Source organism: Mauremys reevesii, linkage group 1 (assembly GCF_016161935.1).
Source record: "Mauremys reevesii isolate NIE-2019 linkage group 1, ASM1616193v1, whole genome shotgun sequence".
In the NCBI taxonomy this organism is placed as follows: domain Eukaryota; kingdom Metazoa; phylum Chordata; order Testudines; family Geoemydidae; genus Mauremys; species Mauremys reevesii.
In genome coordinates, this window is record NC_052623.1 from 264,090,224 (window position 1) to 264,113,138 (window position 22,915).

The window sequence follows — 22,915 nt, forward strand, 5'->3', positions numbered from 1 at the left end:
CTAGAATTTAACTTGATGGGCAAATTCATATCTGATGTACCGAGTGTGTTTCTCCATTGACTTCCATGTGGTTGCACTCTCTCCCCCCGCCCCCGATTTGAATTTGGTCCACTGAGTACATTTGGCCTTTTGGTGGCAGTAAATTTTCTCAGCTGTATTTTCCCCCCGCCCCCTCAAAGAAAAATAAGTTTGTTCCTAAAGGTAAGTTTTGTTGGTATGAAATGTCTCATCTTATACCCAAGTAAGTGCTCTTTACTGTTGAATAAATTAAAGATCCAGCATCCCGCCAACAAATTTTCCAATAGAAGCAGATTATCCAACCTTGAAAGAGGACTAGCTATTAAATAAGAGAGACAGATTCTCACCTGGCTAACTTTAAAAACAGGTCTGAGGAGGGTAATTTGGGCCAGGTTAGGTAGAGGGAATCCCTTCTTTAGTTTAGCTTAAAAAAAGGCAAATATAAACACATATGTACATAATGCACTTCTATTGCATCTTTTATCTGAGAAACTCAAGCATTACTCGTTCAATCACCAACTGGAAGGTAGGAAAAAGCCTGTGGAAAAACCAGTATATGATCACGTAATTAAAGACTGTGTCACAGTGCATATGCAGGAGGGGGCTGAATTAAGGTTGCACAGGCACTTTCATTCTAGCATTTCCTAATTTTTGAATGCTTGACTTTGTAACCTTAATGTTCTTCTAAGTAATTATTTTGGATGTAATTATCTAATTATTTAAAAAAACAATTTGAAAAGAGAAATTCTATCATGTGGAAACATGATAGGTTCCAATGTGGGTCAGCAGCAGGGTTCAGAGCTTTAGGTCCACAGCACAGTCCCCTAACACTTGAGCTGTAAGAACAGTGGTTCTCAAACTTTTGTACTGGTGACGCCTTTCACACAGCAAGCCTCTGAGTGCGACCCCCCCATTATAAATTAAAAACACTTATTGTATATTATGCACTATTATAAATGCTGGAGGTGAAGCGGGGTTTGGGGTGGAGGCTGACAGCTCGCAACCCCCCATTTAGTAACCTCGTGACCTCCCTGAGGGGTCACAACCCCTAGTTTGAGAACCCCTGTATTAGAGTAAAGGAAGGATTTAGACTGTTACTCTCTCAGGACCAGGCACTAGAGAGGGAGGAGCTACAATTTGCCAGTGGTTGCACAGCTATCTGCTGATAATCGAGGAAAGGCAGAGATCAGGAGTTCTGGGTAGAATTCCAGGTGCTTAAGGGAAGAGAGTGTAGTGGTTACACCCTTCTGCCTCTGTCCACCTGTCAAACCTCTCTCCCCCACTGCTCCTGGCTGCCCTACCCCAGCTCCTGTCCCAGACCCCCTCTGCTCCTCTCCTGCCCCTGCACCTTCTTGTTCCTACCCTACTCTCCCTCTCATCTATCCATATCCCTCCTCCTCCCTTCCCATCTTCCCCTCATCCACCCACTCATCCTGGCTCCTACACCCTTCTGTCTCTGATCTTATCTGTCATTTCTGTTCCTATCCACCCCTTCGATCCCATCAGTCAGGCCTCCTTCCCTTCCCTTTTCGACCCTAACCCCCAGCTCCTGCATACCCCTCTCCCTTCGTCATGCCCCCACACTTCTGCATTCCCTTCAGGATGTTCCTCCTCCTCCTCCACACTGTCTAGATGTCAGCAGTGGGAGTAGTGGGGGCACAGAAGAGAGCTGCTGTGAAATGGTGATCTAGCAATGTAAAGCCCCATATCACATTACCAATCCCTGGAGCCATGCAGTCCCTGGAGCATTTAGTTAGAGATAAAGGCCATTATAGGAGCTGGCCACTACTCTTACCATTGGCTGCTGGGATTGCTTCATTCTGTAAAACATGAGACAGGAAATTCTCCAGAAGTGAGACCTGCTGTGGGGGAGAAAATGAATTTAGTGACCGCTTCCTGATATCCATGAAACTCCTCCATGCTCAGGCCTGGGGTGGAGTTTTTAGAATAGGAGTCTTGTTCAGCTGATCAGACCATATGTGGGCAGAGAAAACGGCAAGATACAAAGATTTTGAGACAAGATACAAAGCCCTAGGATAATGATCTATTTTCACACAGTTACAATAGTTGAATTCAAAATGATTTACTTAGAATATTTTGCCTGTTACTTCATTGTAGGGCCTGAGAGATTTTAATTCCCCTCTATTCAGCTACCCAGAACCAATCGTCATTTAAAGGTGACAGGCCTTATCCACTGTATGCTACTGCATCACTGTTTCAAGGCTTTTGTGAGTAGCATCCTTTACTCCTTCCCCATAGCTTAATGATTAGCCATCTGTGCTGAGTCCCAGCACTGCTTGTCTCTTATCCTACAGTTAATATTCTAACCTGCAATTGGTTCTTCTTTTTCTCCTCTGTTTTGAATTCTAGTGTTATGTTACAGTAATGATTTTATAACATTTTGTGATCTGTGAGGAAAGATTGGACTGGAAAACATCTTTTTTTATTGGAGTGATTATTGAAAAGAAAAGGAACAGTAAAGAATACACAGTTTTAAAGCAGAAAAGATATCGGCAGAGAGAGTCCCCAAAATGAGAGAGAGAGAAAAGAGCCATCCAGGGGTAAAGTCTAATGAGCTAAAAATTAATGTGGAAAATTTCAGCTTCCTGTATTCTGGATTGAGCCTGTCCCTGAGATTCTTGGTTCTTGTTTCCTGGACATTGAAACCATCAACTTACCTCAAAAAAGCCAACATTGGAGTAGGCCAGGGAGAAGTGGAATCTGAAGGGAAAGAAGTGAGAGCAGAGTTGTCGTCATAAAGGATGAAGGCACGTTATTAAAACAACGTGCTGTCATCCTTTCAGTACTTCAGGCCACATGATATGCCTGCAAAGACAAACTTCTATGGCAATGTGTCCTATGTAGTACATGCGCAGAAGTGGTTTTCCTAGGGCATTGCCTAGAACGCACCCAGAAGAGTGGCTCAGGAATACGTGCCGACTCTGTGGGTGCTCCAGGGCTGACGCACCCATAGAAAAAAAATTAGCGGGTGCTTAGCACCCACTGGCAACTAGCTCCCCTCCTCCTCCCCCAGTGCCTCCCACCCATCGGCGGTCCCACTGATCAACTCCTCCCCCTCCCTCCCAAGTGCCTCCTGCCCACCACAATCAGCTGTTTCGCAGTGTGCAGGAGGCGCGGGGAGAGAGAGGGAGGAGTGGAGATGGGGCACGCTTGAGGGAGGGGGCGGAACTGGATGGGAATGGGAAGAGGCAGGGTGGGGACTTGGGAGAAGGGGTGGGGGCAAGGCCTGGGGCAGAGCAGGGGGCAACCTGGGGCAGAGTGGGGGGTTGAGCACCCCCTGGGACTGGAGGAAGCCAGTGCCTATGGGCTCAGGAGAAGTTCATCCAGGAATGTGAGTGCACTTTTTCCTCTAAATTTCATTGTGTAAGTCTCTCTGATTCATACACTTCACCAGAGACCCCTTGACTGTCAACGGCTCTGTATCCAAATTCATACAGGAGGAAGCCAATTCTAGAATCCTTGAGATCTTACTAAAATAGATGTGTTTTATATTGAGTATTTTAATTCCTATAAGAGCTGGGAAGAAAAATTCCGTTCTGGTATTGCTGCTGCTCGTGATGGCTGATCTGCAAATTCTTCAGGGGTTCAGTTCAATTTGGATAAGCTCCCTGTTCAAACCCAAACATTTTACCTCTGAATTTAGCCAATAGGTTCTCAGAGCATGGTACTCTCAATGCCTGATAAAAACATGCTGAAGTGCTCACAAATGCCCAAGACACTCTCATTGTAAGACTTAGGGTATGTCTACATTGCAATTAGATACCCACGGCTGGTCCATGCCAGCCGACTTGGGCTTGGGATGTGGGGCTGTTGAATTACAGCGTAGACTTCTGGGCTCAGGCTGAAGCCTGGGCTCTAGGTATCCTCCCACAACACAGGGTCTGCAAGTCTACACTGCAATTAAACAGCCTTGCAACCTGAGCCTGAGCCAGCCGGCACGGGCCAGCCGTGAGTGTCTAATTGCAGTGTAGACATACTCTACTTATGAGCTTCTTCCTCATGGATGTCTACACTGCAAAGAAACCCCTGGCAGCAGTGACGGCACGTTTGGGGGAGGAGGCGGGAAGAGGTGGGGTGGGGGCGGAGCTGGAAGAGGTGGGGTGGAAGCTTGGGGAAAGGGGTGGAATGGGGGTAGTGCCGGGAAGAGGTGGGGAGGGGGCTTGGAGGAAGGGGTGGAGTAGGGGTGGGACTGGGATGGGGGGGTTCGAGCACCCCCCAGGGGAGAGAGGAAGTCTGCGCCTATGCTTATGTCTGATGTTGACTCTCACTTGTGACCTCACTGTTGGAAAAAAAACCAGACAGCACATTGAGTAGCTGAAGAAACTGAGATGTGGCAAACTCGTACCAGTGTCAGGCTGTTTAGGGCATTGGTTTTAACTTCCTCTTTAGCCACAGGCTTACAGCAGTGTTGCAAAATATACAATCTTGGCTCACTAACCCAGACTCTTACTAAACTGAAGGCAAAAGGAGAGAGACAGGAAAGAGAAGAAAATAAGGTGGGGAAGGAAAAGTATACGGGGGGTGGGTGGGGGGGAACAAAGTCTCACATCCTAGATGGTGTTCAGAACTTAAATATGGTAGAAATAGTGTTGGCAGTAGATGTGAGAAATGGGTGGACCTGGCCCTCACTTTTAGCAAAGTGAAGTTCACTTACAGTAAGATGTTAGAGTAATAAATCCCAAGTTTTCACTTTTCCTCTCCCATCTCCATTTTTTACCAGTCATGGCCTTCAGAATATTACCGAGGATGAATCCTTACCTTAGAATCATAGAATATCAGGGTTGGAAGGGATCTCAGGAGGTCATCTAGTCCAACCCCCTGCTCAAAGCAGGACCAATTCCCAACTAAATCATCCCAGCCAGGGCTTTGTCAAGCCTGACCTTAAAAACCTCTAAGGAAGGAGATTCCACCACCTCCCTAGGTAACCCATTCCAGTGCTTCACCACCCTCCTAGTGAAAAAGTTTTTCCTAATATCCAACCTAAACCTCCCTCACTGCAACTTGATACCATTACCCATTGTTCTGTCATTGGGTACCACTGAGAACAGTCTAGATCCATCCTCTTTGGAACCCCCTTTCAGGTAGTTGAAAGCAGCTATCAAATCCCCCCTCATTCTTCTCATCTGCAGACTAAATAATCCCAGTTCTCTTGATCCAGCCCTTGCTGAATTTATGCCATATTAATAATAAAATCATCATCATTAATTCACTAAGCACCCAAAATTGTGCTAGGTGCTTCCCAGACACATAATAATTCCTCCTCTGGCCCAAAGACATGATCTAACGTTTAAAAAAGTGAGAGCAGCCAAGAATGGGCCAGTGAGAACAAAGGTAATAAACATAAGGTTAAGTTAAAGAGGTATAATCACACATATAAGCTTGTTGTTTTTGTGTTAATAGTTGGAATAATTGATGATAACCAGTTTTTTGAGGGGAGTGCATAGTGAGGAGGGAGAGAAGGGAGATGTGGTGATTGTGGTAAAAAAGGAACTGGAATGGGCACTGGATATGGAAAGTGTGAGAGGAAGGTGGTGGGAAAGGCCATAAAAGAGCTGGAGGATGAAATGGTGGACAGAGGGAGAAATAAGAGGGATGAGATGCAGTTGGCAGGTCTGAGGGAGGTCAGGCTGCAGAGAGTGTCACCTTCCCAAAGTTCACATCCAATTCTGATCAGAGCTGCCCAGAAGTGGGGGCAAGTGGGGCAATTTGCCCCGGGCCCTGCAGGGGCCCCCACGAGAATATAGTATTCATAGTATTGCAACTTTTTTTTTATGGAAGGGGCCCCCGAAATTGCTTTGCCCCAGGCCCCCTGCATCCTCTGGGCAGCCCTGATTCTGATGTAGTTGTGATGGTGTAATGAGAAGTAAATATATGTACTGAGGACCAAGTGGCAACCTTACTAGTGTCCAGAATTGGAGCATCACTCAGGAAAGCTACCGATGTAGCTTGAGCTCTTGTTGAATGAGTGAAGAGTCTCTGTGGAGGAGGAATGTTTTTCACCGCATATCTGGTAATACAGGAAGTAATCCATCTGGAGGTTGTCTGTGCTGACACTACTTGGCCCTTCATCCTATCTGCATAGGAAACAACAAGTTGAGGAGACTGTTTGAATTGCTTGGTTCTGTCCACACAGAAGGACAATGCTCTCTTGACATCCAAGGCATGCAGATGCACCTCTTCCCAAACAGAATGTAGTTTTGGGAAGAAAAATGGAAGGTACGTAGTCTGATTATGATGAAAAGCCAACACTACTTTAGTTAAAAATGTAGGCTGCTGTCTCAAAGCCACCTTATCCTTGATAAATTGTGTGTATGGAGGACCAACATCAATGCGGTGCAGCTTGCCCACCCTCCTAGCTGATGTGATGGTGATAAGGAAGACTATCTTTTGAGACAAGTAAGACTAGGAACAAATTGCCAAAGAATCAGACAGAGGTTCCATAAGAGCCATTAACACAGTGCTAAGGTCCCAAAGTGGTACCAATGCTTTAACAGGTGGAAAAAGTTGGGTAATCCCTTTGAGAATCCTCACCACCACAGCATTGGCGAACAACTAACTGAACTTGACTAGGAGGGCAAACGGCTCAAATTGCTGTTGGTGAATGCTCAGGGAAAGGCCTGAAGAGTTTAGCTGCAAATACTCTAAGGTGTCCTGAATGCTTGCCACTGCAGACTGAATCAACTGACTAGCCCAAACTGAAAAATGTTTCCACTTAGTCAAATCAACCTAGTGAATCGCTTCCTACTGTTAAGCAGTATCTCTTGAACTGCTACACAGGGCCGGCTCCAGGCACCAGCATTCCAAGCTGGTGTTTGGGGCGGCAATCTGCAAGGGGCGGCAGTCCCTGTTGTTTTACCCCCAAGCAGCGCTCCGAATTGCCGCTGCGGACGGCGGGGGCAGTTCACGTGGCCTTAGGGCTGCACGTGAGTTTCAGCGGTAGCGGCAATTCAGCAGCAGCTTCTATATTTAGCTGTCCGCGGTGCCTTCAGCTAAACATAGAAGCTGCGGCTGAATTGCCGCCACCATGGAAACACGCCTGCCGCCCTAAGTGCACACGGACTGCCCCCGCCATCCGCGGCAGCAATTCGGTGCGCTGCTTGGGGTGGCAAAAACTGGAGAGCCGGCCCTGCTGCTACAGAATGGCCCTCTCTTCATAATTTAACCATCCAGAAGCCATGCTGGCTGTTCGGGTCTGGGTATAACACTCAGTGTTGTTGCAAAAGCAGATCTAGAAAAAGGAGGCAGAAGCTGTACAGGTTGTACTGGGAGGCTGCAGAAAGTGGAAAACCAGCCTAGTCTTAACCAAGCTGGGGCAATAAGAACTACTGTGGTATGATCCCATTTCAGTTTGTGAATGACCTGCAGGATCACAGAGGTTGGGGAATGCATACTGTAATGGGGGTCAGCCAAACTCTTTAGTGCCCCCTTATGGCCAGAGGTGACTCTGTAGTGCCCTGCTACCAATTTCTCCCCTCTTCAGGGCCCCTTAATAACTTACAGCCCATAGGTAATTAAAACATTTCCTCCTGTAGTTCCATTTGAGTCCTTACATGCTGCCCTCCAGGCCCCACCACCAATTCATTCACCTTCTCTCTTTAGGTTGGGAGCCCCCAGCTCTTTTCCCACAGCTGGGTTCCAATTTAAAGTGTCTCAGGCTTTACCTGGCTGGAGCTCAGCCATCAGGTTTCCGGGCCCCACAGCCCTTCTCCCAGTCAGGTTCTCTTAGCAGGAGCTGGGCCCAGTATTCCAGACATTATCTGGCTGAAGCTCAGCCTCCCTAGTCCTCTGGTTCTGGCTTCCAGGCCCAAACCCTTCTCTCAGTCAGGGGCTCTCTAGCAGGAGCCTCCTGCTCACTGCAGGTCCTCCTTGTCACAGCTCCCTTGGTCTCAGGGTCTTCCCTGAAGGAGCCTTTAACACCCTTTGCAGTTTCTCTACCATTTCCTGAGCTCCCCACACTTTCTTTCAATCTCCTCCTGCTCTTTATAGGGCAGTCACCTTGATCTTTCCAAGGTATGGCTCATTCTGCAATCAGAATGGACTAGCCCCAGCCCTCCAGACCTTAAGAGGTGAGCCATCCTGTTACACGAACATTGAGTCAACAGAAAGGCATCACTTAGAGAGCCAGGACTGTGACCCACTTGAGAGCAAAAGCAATGGCACTTGACTGATGGAGTACCCCAGGTTCAAAAGTAAGTCCTCAGTACACTGTTTCTACGGGACAACCTGTGACCACAAGAGAATTTCCTGCTGAGAAAAGTAACCAAGTAGTTCTGGGAACCAGGTAAGTGAGCAGCTACTGGAGTGACGTTTACCTTCATGCAGAAGTCCCAGAGGCTCATCACCTCCTTGCAGAGCTGTGGGGACCAAGCTCCTCCCAGTCTGTTCAGATAGTACATGGCAGTTGTATTGCAGGTCATGATTTGGACTGATAAGCCCCTGATGAGAGGGAGAAAAACACCACATGCTTTGTGAATTGCCTGGAGCCTGAGGACATTGATATGAAGATCAGCTTCCTGCTCTGTCCATAATGCTTGGGTTCACAAGCTCTCTAGATTGGCATCTCACCCAATGGAAGACACATCAGCTACAACTGACCTATTTGGGAGAGGACGAGAGAACGGAACACCTGCACATACATGAGGACAAATTAATGGGAGCCAAAGTAACTTCCTGGGGGCAACACTGGTTCTTCCAATATACGCTAGTCCTGTGGGAGAGGTTGGTCAGGAGGGATAACATATGTTCACACCTCTAACATATGAGGCTCTGGAGGCGGTCTCAAAGCAGTATCTGGAGACCTTCTCCTTAAGTGAGGAGGAAAATGTGATGGGGAGAATCTGGGCACCTATCTGGCAGTAAATGGAGTCTTGGAGTGGAGTCAAGGGCCTATGAGGGAGACTATAGAGCATAGGTGGCCCGTAAGCATCAGACAATTACCATCTCTCTCTGCAGGGGATTCCCATCCAGACCTGGAAAGACCCTCCAAATACACAGTATTCAAAGGAAGTGCCCAACCCGATGGGGCTACTAGAGGCTGGAATTTGTCTGAAGCCCAGTGTGAGGAAAGCAATGTTGGTGCTGACAACGGTATGGTGATCAATATTGCAAAGGCTTCTTGGTACACAGTCTCACATATAGGTCTGGTAACACAGATAGAGCAGAGGAATAAACTGAAGTCAGGACTCTCTATGATGATGGTCCTAGTATCGGAGCCATGGGTGCTGAAGTTGAGGGAGCAATAGATTCCAGATTCTAAGGGTGTCCCAGAACTAATGTGGAGTGTGACTCTATAGCAGTGCCAAGGTAGAGTCCTTGGTTTGTCTTGGGACCATCATCAGTATCAACTACTGGCAATCTCTGCCCCAGTGCCGAAGTAAAGAGGCCGAGGATAGCAGCCATCTATTAGGGTCTTGCACTAATGGTGAACTGGAGGAAGACAGCAAAGCAGTTCTTTCACTGACTGATATATCTGCGGTGTGGTAGGTACCGAGATTGAGGGTGGCTTGATGTCCATCGATGACGGACTTTATGGCTGTTACATGGATGACTCTGGAGTCAATGGTATGACACTGGGATCCTCTCGCCTCATTACAAGGGAGACCTGAGATGCCAGCCCAGTTCTACCCTGGATACCTGGTGAGCCACTATGCCGTTCAGAGCCTCTCTTTGAGAAGGAGGACAAACCTCACATAGCCCAAATGGCTTCAGTCAGTTTTATGGGTCCTTTTGCGTGGAACTCCAGAGTAAGAAGATCAAACTCTCCTTCTCCTTGGAGAGGAGTCAGAGTCCAAAGGCCTGTCTGAAGCTTCCCTGGGGTTAACGGTTGGACAAATAGGATGACCAGGCATTGGTCCTGGTGTTGAGGCAGGCCTTATGGCATGTTCCATGAGGTGCTGCTTGAGGCACAGCTTTCTAGAAATCTGTGTACACTTTTAGAAGGTGCAGCAGATGCAACACACTCATTGTGTCTCTTGCCAAGAGGCAATAAACAGAGTTTGTGGGGGTCAGTATTAAGTATAGATAGTGCACATGATGGGCAGTGCTTGAAACCCAGAGAGAACTCAATGCCCTCGGTGCCTAGCCACCAGGTAGCTAACGAACAATAAAATAATAAAGAAAAAGTGATAAAATTAAAGAAAAACATAACTACAGGATACTAACTGCTAACTATTTACAGACAGTGGAAGCTGTCTATGACTAAGAAAAAACGACGAGGAGAATGGTATGGCGAATTCTGACTCAGGCCATGGGCAGTAAGAAGAATTGGCGGGGTATTTGTGTATCAGGGTGCTGCTGCTCTTAGACAGCCTCAGGATAGGCTGCATGTCAGGTGCACTGCCCCAATGGGAACTGCTGCAAAAGGCTTTCTGGCTTGGGTGAGCACACACGTGAGTGGAATACATATTTGCAGTCACTCAAGGAAGAACGATACCTGTCAGTGCTGAAAGGACAGTGATCAGAGTTCAGACAGAGCTGCTGTGCTGTGGCTGCTCTTGCTCTGGGAGGTTTGAGGAGGCCAGGAGCTCCCCCTGGAAGAGGCCACAGCCTGATGGAAGAGGACCCATAAAGGAGGTAGATGAAGCTGCTGGAGCAACAGCTTATGATGTGGTGGAAACCAAAGAAGGGGGCTGAAGTGCCAATTTCTTTCACACAAGTTTCTGCTTTCTCTCCTGATGCTAGGCTGATGCTTTGTACGTGACATCAGTGGGTTAAGGCTATAAAGGCCAGATCCCTGGTTGGTTCTTGGCACTGGCAGTAAATGGAGTCTTGGAGTGGAGTCAAGGGCCTTTATAAGCTGCCCTACAGAATTTTAGCCACATAACCATACGGGGTGGGAGCTACTGAGCCTCATGCCCTGGGAGTGGCTGCTTCCTGAGGCTGGTGGGGAGAGGCTGGCAGGCCCTGCACTTAACCCCTGCTCCCTGACTGATTCAGGGGCTGGTGGCCATGATATCCCATCTTGACTATTGAGCTCCCTCTTTTATGGCCTACTACCTAACTTCAAGGATCCAATACAGTGACCAAGTTACTTGCTGGCTGTATGAGGCAGGACCAAATTAATGCTATCCTGCAATACCTTCACTGGCTTCCTGTCTGCATTATTCCTGGATTCAATTCAAAAAACTGTTCCTCTGGTTTTTACCTTCCATTTTACCTTCCTCACATCACATCCAACAGCTGCCTCATGCACTTGCTCTGCTCCAGCAACACTTTCCACTTTGCCATTTGACTCTCCATATTTACAAAGCTGTTCTTTCACTAGCCCTCTCTTGTCTATCTGGAACCCTCTACTTCCTCACACCATACTACTTCCTCTGTTCTAATTTCACCTTTAAACCTTCCTTCCTTTAAGACTACTATTGACTCATAATCTTTCAGGAGTTTGTTTTCACATTGTGCATGTATTAAGGATGCTATATAGTGTGTCAATAAAATCTTTTGCAATGTAACTGTTGGAAGCCTCTGACTTACCATAGTCCAGCCCTTTTTGTGTAATCCTCACTTTGAGTCCAGGGTTAGCATCATGCTGCAGGGTGAGAAAGTTTAAGAGGAAAATGCACCAAAACTTCAGCATCTTCTTTTACAATGACCTGTTAACAGTATTTTTGATTAAACAATGCAGATTCATGCACAAACCATCACAACTTACTAATGCCCTGAGCAGCAGTGCTACTTTCCCAGATAATAAAGTAAGGTTCCTCAGTTTCTAATTCCTGAGATCATCCTTAGCAACTTTTCAGAAGATGGCTACTGTCCAGTCCCCTGGTAATAATGATAATACTTCTCAAGACTTATGTTGCACTTTCTATCGTCAAACAATAGTGGTATAGCAGCTGTTTTAATAATACATGTCATATTTTTGCTAGTTCAGCTGTTATAATTTTTAGATCCTTCAGAATTTTCCAAAGAATGCCATCTGGTCTTGGTGACTTATGATAATTTACTCTAATCATCCAGAAAATATGAATGACATATTCATCTTACAAAAACATCATTCAGAAGAGATTGGCCTTACACTTAGAGCAAACAAATTTCCTAGCTAAAGGTATTCAATATACTTATATCTGTGCTGGAAATAAAATCATAAGTAATAACCAGGTCACATCCTCAAATGGTGCAACTATGCATAGCTACAGGATTTCAACCAATATGTAAAAAATCTCTTACTGAAGTCTGTTTTCCCTTAGTGCAGGAAAAAACACGGCATTCTTCACGTTAAAACAATTTCAGAAGCATAGTCATATAGGAACATCAAAGACTAATACCTTTTCAATAATTGTAATCAATAATATTTTAATTTCAAATCAGTGAACAATGGCAATTTAGGCTTCCTACAAAATACTTGAGATAAGTCTTGCCACCCTACCCACTGACCTAACCTCCACATGTGTGGAAAGCACAAAAATGCTGCAGTAACATCATGTTTCCACTGAATATGATGGGCTAGGCAGTGGAGAATTTCCAGGGTGACTTTGCAACCCCACTGTGTCATATCATAGAACTCTACGATAGCTATGCACAGCTCACCACCATGAGTAATGACTGAAGCTAATTCCAGTTTTTGGGCTTGAGTGGTTGGTCTTAAATTAGGAAAGAGGTACATTGCAGGGCTGCCCAGAGGATTCAGGGGCCTGGGGCAAAGCAATTTTAGGGGCCCCTTCCATTAAAAAAAACATTGCAATACTATAGAATACTATATTCTTGTGGGGGCCCCTGTGGGGCTTTGGGCAAACTGCCCCACTTGCCCCCCCCTCTCTGGGTGGTCCTGGTACATTGTATGAACCTTTTAGTGCATATAGGCCAGTGGTTCTCAACCTGCAGCCCATGGGCTACTTGTGGCCCAATTAGCACACGTGTGGCCTATGTGACATCCTCAGCGCCATACGAGTAGTATATATATTCTGTGGATGTGGCCCACATAATACACAGATTGCTGCATATGCGGCCCACAATGGTAAATAGGTTGAGAACCACTGATTTAGGCTAATGTCAGCAAAATCTTGCTGAAAGTGAGATCCAATAGGCGTGCAGTAGCCTTCCACATCTATGGGGACTTTTAAAATTTTACTGGACAAAACACTAGAAAGTTTACAATAGGGAATAATCTTATAAGGTAATGCATTGGATGAGCTAATCCAAAGTTTTCAAACTACAGTCTGTGGACCACTGATGCTCCATGGACAGCTGACTGGTCATATGATGGCAACTGTTTCCAGCAGCTATGCTGCATTATAAGACAGCTAAAAATATACATTAAATACTTCCCTAACATTATTTTCCCATGTTCTTATGTAAGCAGAGACTGTAGCTGTCAGAGTGATATTGCACAGTTGTGAACAGGAGAGGAGGTGGTCAACACAACAAAATACTTCATGTTAAAATATGATCCATATTATAAGTCTTTTCATCTCTAATATTTATGATCCTCTGGGTTTCTGGAATCCTTCTACTGAGAATTTTTAAGCAGTCCAAAATATAAAGTTATTAGGTAATACAATTTTATTACCTGGTTAGAGTAGGAATATTCAATTTACTCCAAATACATTGGCCCTTTTTGTAAAACACTTACTGTAGAACCTCAGAGTTACAAACACCAGTGTTAAGAACTGACCAGTCAACCACAGACCCCATTTGGAACCGGAAATACACAATCAGCCAGCAGAGACAAAATATATATATATAAATAAAAATAAAAGCAAATACTGTGCAGTACTGTGTTAAATGTAAAATACTAAAAAATAAAGGGAAAGTTTTAAAAAAAGATTTGACAAGGTAAGGAAACTGTGCTTGTTTAATTTAAATTAAGATAGCTAAAAGCAGCATTTTTCTTCTGCATAGTAAAGTTTCAAAGCTGTATTAAGTCAATGTTCAGTTGTAAATTGTTGAAAAAACAACCATAACTTTTGTTCAGAATTATGAACATTTCAAAGTTATGAACAACCTCCATTCCCGAGGTGTTCATAACTCTGAGGTTCTACTGTACAACTGTCTTTAGTTTAATTAGCATGAATGAATTAAAAGGAATATTATTTCATGTAATGACAAAGGGACAGATTTTCAAAAATATTTAGGCATCCAAAGATACAGCTAGACACCTTGCTGAATTTTCAAAAGTCCTTGAGCGCGTTAGGGGTCTGATTTCAATGGGAGCTAGGGAATTATTCTGCTTAGGCACTTTTGAAAATCTCAATAGACATTTATCTATTTCTTTAGGTGCCTAAAAGCCTTTGAAAATCTGGCCCCAAAAGATCCTTAACTACAGAAGGGAAAAAGACAGCATTCTTTCTTTCTCTTTTAAAAAGCACTGATTCATAAAGCTTAAGGTGCTTTTATAATCATTTTAAATACACCAACCCAGTGATGAAAATCCCAAACACAAGGATATTTTCACCATATCAAGGTCTCCCCACAGAATCATTCTACAAATTACAACCCATACCGAGCCAAAACATTCCTCAACTTAGCCCTTCCCCAAAAACCAAAAAGACCAGCCTTGCAGCATGCCCTAGAAATCAGCAAAATCAGAATCAAATGGAGGTCAAATGGAGTAGTGAATTCCAGAGTTGAGGAATCCACACAAGAATTCTCTGCCAGCATTATCTTGTCTTTGAAAGCAGGGGACTGTTTGAGGACCTCCGCTGATTGCAGCTGCTGTGGTATCACAAGTAGATATCGATCTATCCCAGGAGCAAGTCCCATACCATTCAGGACTTTATCGGCAAAGCTGACACCTTACACATTCCACTTGGAAACTAATCAGAAGCAGCACAGATTATGAGTGCAGGTGAGCAGCGTAGTGATGGGCATAGAACAGGAACCAAAATAGAACAGGATATAGTATGTGTAAAGTGATGTCCACTTGAACCACCACTTAGCGTGAAGTCACATTCTGCATTAATTTACATTTCCAAGTGATTTTAAGATGTAGCACACATTTCATTAGTCTAATCTCACAGTGACAAAGGCCTGGATAACTCCAACAAGATCGGTATCTGAAAGAAAAGATTGCTCCCTTGTTGATAAAAGGGGATAGAAACCAGCAATTTTAGTCACTGATCCTGTCTGCACATCCAAATATTGCTTATGATCTAACATGAACCCCAAATTGTGAACCTAAGTAACAAGCAGTGGTTGCACTTCCTCAGTCCAGGGGCTGATATCTCCACCATTTCTTCCAGTTGCTTCCCCCAACCAACAAACTTTACCTAGAATAATCATATAATATGCAAGGTAAATGTTTACCTCAGAAAGTGGCACACAAAATTGCTCTGATATTTGTCTCCAGTAACGGAATAGGACTAAAACAACTACCTCATTTAAATTAAACATTCCTTTAATTTTTTTCTCTTCTTTTCACTTTAAGTGTAAGAAGAAAAAGAAACTCATTTGTTTCTATGTACATTTATAAATCTCATCCTAACAAGTTACTGTATTTACCAGTGTGCAGATAAAACAGTCTGGGTTCTCCTGTTTGATGTTTTATGGCTTCTTTGTGAATGATATCCCTAAAAGTGTAGATAGCTTTCAGTAAAGGTTACCACTTAAACCAACTTATGCGTTAACAAACACAGACCAAAGGCTCCAAAACAGCTTCTGATACAGCAAGTCGTGTACTGATATGACAGTCACATAAAGCCGAATCAGATCTTAAAATGATCACAATTCCAACATTCTATAAAGCTACTTCTACAAAAAAATTCTACAACCTTGTTCTCAAAATTCTTCACCTGCAGTCCACGCTGGGACAGGAGGTTTCGCACTGAAGAGTTTTCTTCTCCATAGTGCTGCTCCTCAGTTCAGCCAAGAAATCCCAACTGTACACAAAGAAAAGCACAACTGACCCAAATATGTAAATAAACAAAGCATTTACCTGGCCTGTGCTCCAGCAGAGCCCTTTTGCTTCACACTACCCCAATGCCTGCCTTTAGCACACAACCCAGCTGTTTTATTCAGTTCTTTTTTTACTCCAATCTTTCCAACTGTGGCACACAGAGGAGCATGTATGTATGTACATTCTCTGCTGTTCGGTCAACAGGGAAACAATAAAAACCCATCAGAAAGGATTCAATAGCATGAAGATTTAATGTTTCATGTACACTTGAAATTCAACCTGGAAAAATGCCAACTAATATATTTGGGGGAAATGAATCTAAAACCTAGCTAGACAATGGGAGAGGGACACTAGCAGGAATGCTCAGAGACCTATGGGGAATAGTCACAGCAAAATAGATATGAGCTTGCTATATGTGTAAAAAGGCTTGTATCCCCACCCATACCACTAGTGGAAATACCCATGGGAGAGGGCCTGAGAAGAAAACTCCATGAGGCTCTCCTGGTGGAGTTTCCTCCATTCCACAAGGGACGCAACGCTACCCCCAACCCATCTTCAAGATAAGCAGTTGTTCTGCCCCCTGAGCCTCGCAGATTGAGTGAGATTTGCAGAAAGCAATGACCTCCTGTGGACTCTATCTGCATGGAGAACTTGTGCCTTTGCACTAGCTCTGGGGCCCCTGGTGCTCCTTAGCAGGGCTCCCAAAGGAGCCACATTACCAGGGCTTTCCCTGCCTGCTGCAGCTCTGGGAACACCCTTAATAGGGGCTTTTGATGCTGAGAAGCAAGCTCCAGAAAAACTATTATGCAGCACAGAGCTGTAAAATAGATGATACAGCCATGATGCTTAAAGAAATCAGACAGCTAATGATGACTAAGTTGAGCAGCTGTTGTGGACAGCTGATTTTATGTATTTATTTTAAAACTACCACCACCACCACTCACATGATTTAAAACCTTCAAGTTGAGCACACAGTAAGCCTATGTACCAGCCTTAGCTTATGACTGTTAACCTTTTCTTCTCTCCTCCAGTGCTCCCATTATTTTATCACACTCATTGGTTGCAACTTGTCTTAAATTAGATTGAAATCTCTTTGGAGCAGGAGCCATGCCTTCCTGTGTGTTGTGCCTCTAGTGTAGTCGGGTCCTGACTCTCACTGAGGCCTCTGGGCATCACTGCAATACAAATAATAAACCGTTATAATAAATGTTACCTATTCTGCATAGTCTCCAGCCCTTTCCCTGTGTAGATCCTGACCATATGCAAAGATCTGTATAGGTTCCTAGGGATGGTTTTACAGAGGAGATTGTTCTCTGCGTGTCAAGGAAGAGCTTCATGTGGAAATCTCTCTGTATCTAGGGATCAGCCTGTGACTATCTGGGCCAATATATTTTGGGCTGCTTACACAAAGGCATCAAGTCCCAAAACAGGAAAGTAAAAATCCTTTTTTAAATGTCTCTAATGAGACCACTTTTAGAATACTACAGTTGAACCCTGTTATGTCGCCGGCCTAGGGGTTTGCCAAAAAGCGTCGAGCTAACCGATGATCGAGATAAGGCGAAGCGGGGACCGCGTAAGCGGGGCCGGGCGGGCGGGCGGCAGCCGGGCGGGCGGGCGGGCGGGTGGCGGCGGGGACCGGGAAGCGGGGCGGGCGGGACCGGGAAGCGGGCGGCGGGCGGCGGCGGGACCGGGAAGCGGGGCCAGGCGGGCGGCGAGGACCGCGGGCGGGTGGGGACTGGGAAGCGGGGCGGGCGGACGGCGGCGGGAACCAGGAAGCGGGGCCGGGCGGGAGGGTACGCGGGAACCACGGGGCTGGGGGCGGGGCTGGGAGCCGGGAGCGGGCGGCCGGGGAAGTGGGGCGGCGGGCGGCAGGCGGCGGGACCGGGTATGCGAGGCGGGCGGCGGGCCGGGAAGCAGGGCGAGGCGGGCGAAGCGGGCAGCGGCGGGCGGCGGCGGGCGGGCGGCGAGCCGGGCGGCGGGGGACGCGGGGAGCGGGCGGCTGGGGACGCGGTGGGTCGGGGACGCGGGGAGCCGGGGCCGGGGGGCCGGCGGCTGGGGACGCAGGGCTGGGTGGCCGGTGAGCAGGCGGCTGGGGACGCGGGGAGCTGGGCTGCTGGGCGGGGGGAGCCGGGGGGGCGGGGACGCGGGGAGCCGGGCGGCCGGGGACGCGGGGTGGGAGCCGGGCGGCCGGGGACGCGGGGCCAGGGCAGGAGTCGTGCGGCTGGGGACGCGGGGCCAGGGCAGGAGTCGCGTGGCCGGGGAGGGATGCGGCAGGAGCCGGGCAGGGCCACCGCCGGAGTTAGTAGTTTACCGGTAAGTGGCAAATTCGGCGCTCTTCTGTGCTCGAGATATTAGGGTTTGGCGAGATTGAAGAATCGACATAACCGATGAGAAACCGATAAGACAAAGAGGGAGTTTGGCGGTTCCACTTGTAAAACGTCGACTTAATACAATTGGCAAGTTAACCGAGGTCGAGATAAATGGGTTCGACTGTACTGTGAATTCAGTTCTGAGTAGCAGAAAGAAGAAACACACAGAAAAGCAAGGATTTGCAGGTCAGGCTTATGAGGGAAGACTCTAAGAGTAAGAGAACTAGGGGCTAAATCACGGCCTTGGAGTATCTGCAGTGCAGACCCCAGATGGAGGATTGTAGCTTGGGTGACTCCTGAAGGGGAATGCTCCTCACAGGCATTTGCCCAACTCTTGACCATCTCCAGAAGTGGAGTCCATGACTGCACATCCTCAGGCACAGGAGGAACCTAATATAGATGGCTATATATTCTTAACAGAAACAAACATGAAATTTAGATTTTTATTTTAAATTAAAACTCAGTTTCAGAATATTGCGAAAATCGAGCCTAATTGTGATTTATGCATGCCCACAATTTTCAACTCTTCCTTGTTTTGTACAAAAATCTTATGAGATGCCCACTGAGCCTGCCCAGAAATGACATTTCAGTTGCTTATAACCTTTTATTTTTAAAATTCTCCGTTAGTGACCACAAATTTAAGAGAGCACACCCTCTACAAGGATGGCCATAGCAAGTTTCAAACTTGAACTCTGTTCAAAAAAGTAGTAATTAGAAAAATGAGTCTATAAGCCACGGTGCCTTTAGTGACTCCCAATCAAGGAACACCTTCTTTTGTCATTTCAATCCTGCTCATGATAGAGGTTCCCCAGACATGAACCCATCTCAGAGAATAACCCTTTGTGTCACTGGGGCTTAGCATCATGTTGAAGGGCTTGAAATCCCATTTACATCCATTTTTTTTGGCTGGGGAGAGTGGAGATTTTGAAGGTTTCTTAAACTGGTTAATTCTTGGTTTGGCTCAATGCCTGCCTTTCCTCCCAGAGTACACTTTATATTTGCTCAGGAGGGTCTAATGCTTACCGATGTGTACTTTTAGTCAAATGCCAGCCTCTTTACAAAAATGTGGAAGGGAAAGAGGAAGTAGTATACTTATGACTCCTTTGATTTTTGATAGTTTGTCCTTTATCTAAAGGTACCAAGGGAGGTGCTGATGGATGTGAAATCCCATCCTCATTTTAAGATTTATGAGGGAGTGTGGTCTAAAATTAAGGCCTTATCTACATGAGAAAATTGCACCTATTTAACTTCAATTGGGTTTCAAACAGATTTAGTTAAACTGGTGCAAACCCCTCTGTGGACCCTCTTATTTAGGTTTAAGAGTGGCTCATTTTGGTTTACCTTCAGCTGATTTTTAGTCAACAAGCCAAATGGAAATAAGTCTGGTTTAAGTCAAAATAAGAGTGTCAACACAGCTTTTTGGCCAAGTTTAACTGCATCTGTTTAAAATCACGACTTAGGGTACGTCTATACTACCCACTGGATCAGCAGGTAGTGTTCGATGTATCGGGGATCGATTTAATGCGTCTCATCTGCATGATAAATCGATCCGCAAATCGACGCCCGTACTCCACCTCGGCAGGAGGAGTAAGCAGAGTCGATGGGGGAGCCGTGGCAGTTGACTCGCCGCTGTGAGGATGGCCAGGTAAGTTGAACTAAGGTACTTCGACTTCAGCTACATGAATAGCGTAACTGAAGTTGCGTATCTTAGTTCGACCCCCCCCACTAGTGTAGCCCAGGCCTTAAGCTAAACTGGTACTACTGTCTGATGTACACAAGGCTTAAATTCTGCATTACTTACAAAGGCTCATGAAGCAGGAGCCTGACGTTATAAACACAACTCAGAGGATATGCCTAAGGGATTGGTGGTTATGAGTCATTTTAATTTTAGTGTGGATAAAGCTTTGAAGCTGCGCAAAGCATTTTAACTTTTCCATTGTGATTCATTGTTTCTTTGTATGGAGTTTTTCCTGCTAAATTAATACCTAATGTTGTGTGGAGTGTATGCCTGCACCTTATATTGTGTTGCTCACCTCACCTGGTTTATGGTGAGATTAATAAACACACCTGCAGAAGTTTTCACTCATGTTTGACATATCTGGCTTTCTGATTATGACCAGGTTGGCCTACCATTCTTCCAACACCGCAGAAATAGTGCCACATTACTTTCTATCAGTACCCTGGATTGTGAGGAGAGATGCTTAAAACATTGCTCAAAATGTCATATTATCATCCATGGCATAAAGGAGACTATAATAAGTACCAGGTCTGTCACTGACCAAAAAAGGGATATTCAACCACCAAAACAAAACGTTCCTTTTAATTCGTCGTTTCTTTCCTCTTTATTTCAGTCTCCTTTTCCTGCAGAGAAATTCGGTAAAATGGGACACAGTACAGGACTTTTGTGCCTCAGTTTTAGGCACATATTTTTTTCACCCCTCTGCACTCCCTGTTTACAGCTGGCTGAGAGAACCAGAAGTGCTGAAACAGCAAAGATAAGCCTGTTCCCATGAGCTTTGCAGACCAAAGAGCTGTAACGTTTGAATAAGATGTACTTTGAGGTGGATATACAAACTGAATCTTCTGAGGTTTACCCACCATTGCTGTACTTCTTCTACCTTTGCAAAGTATCCCAAGCTTGCTGCACCTTACCTCGTCTCTTTTGCTTGTTGCAAGACCAATGAGGGCTGTTTCTTTATAAACAGAAAGTCAGCCTAGCCAGTCTCCTAAGGAAAACATGCTGCTCCTGCTGTCAACAGTCCCAGGTTGCAGATAACTTCCTGCAAGAGAATTTTCTTGGAGAAAAAGAGAGAAAGGTTATTACTGGTAATGTTGTTTAAGAGTTGATTCTGTGCATTCATATTTAAGGGATTGGTACCCCTTATGATAAGCTCACCGAACCACTATTAGGGGGTGTCTGGGAAGCAGTACCATCCAAGATGGAAGGTGGGCTGAGGAGTTGTAAGATGAACAGAGGCTGAAGCACCAAATTCTCAGACCTCAGCATTTGAACCGGAGATTAAGTCTAAGGGGTAGTGCTTAGTGAAGGTGGGAATTAAACTTCAAGTTTCTGCTCTGCAAGTCTCACCAATGGGCACTAGCCTAAAGATGGGCTACAGAAGCATCCATATCTCTAGTGGTGTAGGCCTCAATTCTTGTTGGTGAGGGATCCTAGACACATAATAGCACAATCAAATGCATAAAATAATCTACTTGGCTAATCTGTGAGTGGAGATCCTGCCTTTTACATTTCTCCTCATACACCACAAACAACCTACTGGACTTTTGGGAGGGCTTATCTCTCCCTAGTCTAGATAAAAACAAATACATTCTTCACATCTAAGATGTGGAGACAGGTCTTCCCCAGGTGTGAGTGCAAGGTGGGGAAGAAGACCAGGAGGGAGATAGATGGGTTAATATGAAAGTCCATCACACTTTAGGAATACATTTTGGGTTGGCATGTAAGACCACTTGGCTCTTAAGGTAACACCACCATCAGAGCTTGCAACTCACTGATGCTCCTGGCAGCAATGATAACTATAAAGAAAATTGTGTGAACAGGTAATCCAAAAAGCAATCCACAGGAAGCTCAAAGGATGGCACCATATAAGCTTTGTTAGCAGCAAGTTCAAGTCTCATGCAGGAAATGTAGAGTGGGGAAAAAACACCAGGTAGGTAAAAGATATGTAGATGGATGAATTTTCAGGGATGCTATGGACAGGCCAGCTTCTTTGCAATATAATAATAAAAATCAATGGGAATAAGCAAGAATTCTGGAGCAATCCCTTCAGCCACTGTCCAAGCTGAGAATCTCTTCCATTTGATGGTACTTCAGAGTTTACAATTGATGAGACACTGCAAATATTCAATCCAGTCTTTTCCCCAAGGAAGTCAACAGATGTTTTGCTGTGGCAAGCCCTGACATATTGGAGGAAGATTTCAAGAGATACTATCAGATGCGTTGCTGAAGATGAGTCAAGACATGTTCTACCCACTACTTCCATTTCATCCACTAATTTTATAATTAGATTTTTTTTAAATTAGTCAATTTTGCATAGCAATTTTGCTGTTCTTTATCAGCTAATGCTGCTTATGGCTGGATTGTTACCACTGGAGTGTACCTGGCCTGGAGAGAAGTTGCCAAGCGCCTTCCTGCCAATTCTTTTTTTTTCCTTTTTTTTTTTCGGAGGTGGGTGGGGGCTGGCAGGTTGGGGCAGACCCGGGTATGTTAATGCTCAGCTTTAGCAATACTGGTGGTAACGCTGCAGAGAGGGCTGAGGCCTGGGAGGGGATGCCCTAGGTCTGGCAGGGCCCAGCCTGAGGTCATGGATGTGGGGCCCTCACCCACTCAGCATCCCCTCAGAGGCAGGGAGCAATGGGTGGCCATCACTCGGCGAGGAGCTGCCAACTGATGCCCCAAAGCAGCCAGAGGCTATCGCCCTCTAAGCAGCAGCACAGACGGGCCACGTGATTTCCCACCGTCCCAGGCAGCAGCCTCGCGCTCCCGCCCTGGGCTCGCATTGCGAACGCGTGCGGGGCAGCCGGGCGAGCACCGAATCATCGCTCGAGCTGGGCGGGCTCCGGCCTCTCCCCCAGCGGGCATGCGCGGAAGTGCGCAGCTGCTGCGGTGAGCGCCGACTCATCGCCCCTCAGCGTTACCGTTGGCGGGGAGCGC

At 45.9% G+C, this 22,915-nt stretch overlaps 1 protein-coding gene across 15 annotated transcripts in view; it reads right to left on the reverse strand.

Annotated features, from left to right (window-relative positions):
• The window catches only part of BPIFC (BPI fold containing family C), a 59,957-nt gene extending 37,125 nt beyond the window's left edge, over positions 1-22,832 (reverse strand). For 2 of the 15 annotated variants that reach the window (XR_005584054.1, XM_039486119.1), the window contains exons 1-9: positions 20,893-22,832; positions 16,816-17,046; positions 15,911-16,060; positions 11,512-11,566; positions 8,352-8,475; positions 5,940-6,113; positions 4,694-4,797; positions 2,697-2,739; positions 1,814-1,880 (exon numbers count right to left, since the gene is read on the reverse strand). The gene's annotated coding sequence lies outside the window, so the exon portion shown is untranslated. Of the gene's footprint in view, positions 1-1,813; positions 1,881-2,696; positions 2,740-4,693; positions 4,798-5,939; positions 6,114-8,351; positions 8,476-11,511; positions 11,631-15,477; positions 15,546-15,767; positions 15,855-15,910; positions 16,061-16,815; positions 17,047-18,182; positions 18,239-20,892 lie in introns of those variants that run through there. The other 13 variants (XM_039486134.1, XM_039486183.1, XM_039486155.1 and 10 more) reach the window with 13 other exon arrangements.
• Between the last annotated feature and the right edge of the window lie 83 nt (positions 22,833-22,915).